The following is a 3,249-nucleotide window of genomic DNA, read 5'->3' as shown; positions in this document are numbered from 1 at the left end:
ACACAGATGGCGTGAATACCATACACAAAGCACGACAAGCATATATTGTATACACACACACACACACACAAACACATACACATATAATATGTATAAATATATATATAAATATATAATATATATATATATCTCTATCTTTATTTCAAAACCATCAAACAACTTTTAATTCCATGCCAATCTGCAATCAGGGGAGACTGGAAGAATCGCTCGATGGAGACATTTTGTGTGGAAATGATGAAACGGTGGACTAGCCGAGGTATTCGAACCCAACTATATAAACCCTTAACAAAGTTACAGTAGTAACTTAAAACCGATGCGCTATCAAGAAAGATATAAGTTGATTACGATTTTTTCTATATATTTGTATGCACGAATTACATACATCACACAATAATTTCGCGTTCACAAAAACAAAACTCACCTATTCTCCGCTATGATAATGCTATTTAGCGTCAGTATGTGCACGTGTCCACCGATGCGAGCGATTCCAATTCTATACAGTACACGATTGCGTCTGGCCTGGAAATTAAAAGTTGTTTTTGAGTGGTTGAATAAAGATATCATAAGTAGATCGATGCCTTTATAGGGGGGGGGGGGGGGGGGGGGGGGGGGGGGGGTGGGGGAGGCGAATGGGTCAGTGGTGAGAGTAGGGTGGGTTATAATCTAGAGATCCCCACGTGCACATACTAGCTACATGCAATATATCGATATCTGGGAGAAGTGGGTTTGACACGCGATAAGTCGTGTAGATGTATGTAATACGAGCATACAAAACATACGACAAATCGTACTCCAACTTATATCTCTCTTGAACACACATTGGTTTAAGTCACTGTAACTTTGTTACATGTGGATTAGCTGTGTGTTCGCAACTCCACTGACTCGTCCACGCTTGATTTTCCACACATCGACATCTCTATCCCCATGATGCCATGACACCGAGCGATTCTTCAGTATCGATTAGGCGATGGGATGGAATTAAAAGTTGTTTGTGGTTGAATAAAGATATCAATAGATCGCTGGGAACCATTCAGTGTAGATGTATATTATATATATATATATATATAGTATATATATATATATACGATATATATAATATATATCATATATATATTAACAAGTATTTACACAGATATAAATGGTGTGTGTGGTGTGTTGTGTGTGTGTGTGTGTGTGTGGAGGTGTGTGTAAATATATTACCACTTTATTTTCCCTGTGGTTTCTGCAATATTATTTAGTCACGCCGTTGTGATTATTTTTTTGCAATGAATATGTATGTACATAAATGTGAATGTTTGTAAAATTGTATGTATGTTAGTGATGTACGTATATATGGTATGTAGGTATGTATGTAATGTATGTATGAATGTATGTATGTAAGTATGTATGTATGTAAGCTATGTATGTATGTATATATGTATGTATGTATGTATGTATGTATGTATGTATGTATTGTAAGTATGTGTGTATGTATTTATGTAAGTATGATATGTATGTATTGTATTGCAATGTATGTATACGCTTCGTGTCACAGGAAATCCGGCTAATGAAAGACAGATGCCCGCCTTTTTTTCTGTAAAACGACACGTATTAAAAATGTGGGCAATACATATTTACTTATTTGTCAGTTCATTCAGGAAGTGAATCTGTTGAATATATAATGGATTGAACTGTGCAGATTAAAAACATCTACTGGGCGTCTGCATAAAATACATAAAAGTTATATACATATAGGCTAAGCCTGGGGCCTCGGTTTCGGTTTAGGTTTAGGCTAGGGAAAGGTTATGATTAAGAGAAGGATTAGGTTAGGTTAGGAGTGGTTTAGCCTGGGCCTAGGCTAAAAAGAGGGTTAGGTTAGGAAGACATTAGGTTAGGTTAGGCTAGAATATTGTTAAGTTAGGAATATGTTTCTAGTTTTAGTTTAGTATTTAATTAGGTTACGATCGTGTCGGATTAGGCTAGGTTAGAACTGGAATAGCTTAGGTTAGGTTAGGTCAGGCTAATTTAAGCTGGGCTAGATTAGGGTAGGATAGGCGAGGTTAGGCTATGCTAGATTAGTGGTATGATAGGCGAAAGGTTAGGTTAGGCTTAGATTAGGGTAGGATAGGCGAGGTTAAGTTCGGCTAGGTTAGGTTTAAAGGTTAGGATTAGGTTTAAGGCTGGGCTCGTTTAGGTTAGGCCCAGGTTTAAACTGAGGCCACTTCCAAAACATGTACATTCCTTTACTTTCCCCATATACCGTATAACATCACACAAGAACAACTTCTGCACAGATGAAATGGAGACGAAACAGAAACTTGATGAGGAGTTCCAGTTGGTAATCCCCGGAGAACCCCATAGGAGGATTCACAGCATCCCTATGGGGAGCAGGTGGTCCCCTCCCCCCAAAATAAGAACATAAGAACTATAAAAATCAGAGGTGGCTGCAAGTGAGACCATGAAGGCCTACACCAAGCAGTTCTATGTCCCTTAACCACCTGTCATCATCTCCATCACCATAAAGTTGGTCTAGTCCTCCTCCTTAAAGCTACCAATAGTTTCATTCAGCGTTAAGTATTCCATATTCCACTTGTTAACACACTGTCCTTAGTTAAAAACAGTTTCTCGGAGTATTTCCTCCTTAAAATAAACCTAAGTTTGTCCAATTTAAACCCATTACTTCAAGTACTCACACTGTTGTCCTTAAATATGATGACTTTTGTCTGCATCAACCCTTGTTAAAGCCCTTGACCCCATTTTGAGTACCTTCTGTTTTGTTCACCCCCGCACCCTCTTGCGTCTTTCCAGAGAGTGTAAGTTTATGATTGCCTAAGCCCGTAGCTTCCCTAAGGTAAACAATTTAAGATAAGAGGGAAGTTTGTCTTGACCCTGTGGTGGAATCTTTTTGTGATAGAAATGAGATTTAACCTCGAAAATACACAACGGCGGCAGTGAATTCCTATACAAATCATATCATAAACAAATACCATCTATCTCACTCATCCGGTGGTGTTCTGGGCCCGTTTGTTGACCCCTCATCGTTGGTACTATTTACCTTCATTATCGTATATCCTTTCTATCTATCTATATAACAAAGGTATTCCTCCCTCCCCCCTTATAGGGCAGGTAGCCAAGTCAAAAGGCACACGTGCCCACTTACATTTATTCCACTCCCATCCACCGCCCTTTCCTTCTTCTCATCTCAGCTCCTCATGGATGAAGGGTCATCCTCCTCGCCTCCCCGCCCACTGCCCCTGGTTCAGAAAGCAA

General features: G+C 39.1%; 1 protein-coding gene across 2 annotated transcripts in view; it reads right to left on the bottom strand.

Moving 5' to 3' along the window:
* Positions 1-3,249, bottom strand: part of LOC143025432 (globin-like) — a 219,746-nt gene that overhangs the window by 139,588 nt on the left and 76,909 nt on the right. The window lies entirely within an intron of this gene.

The sequence above is a fragment of the Oratosquilla oratoria genome, chromosome 5 (assembly GCF_046742065.1).
Source record: "Oratosquilla oratoria isolate Oo_2021 chromosome 5, ASM4674206v1, whole genome shotgun sequence".
Taxonomy (NCBI): domain Eukaryota; kingdom Metazoa; phylum Arthropoda; class Malacostraca; order Stomatopoda; family Squillidae; genus Oratosquilla; species Oratosquilla oratoria.
Note: the sequence above shows the minus strand (reverse complement) of the source record. Positions and strands in the feature narration are given on the sequence as shown.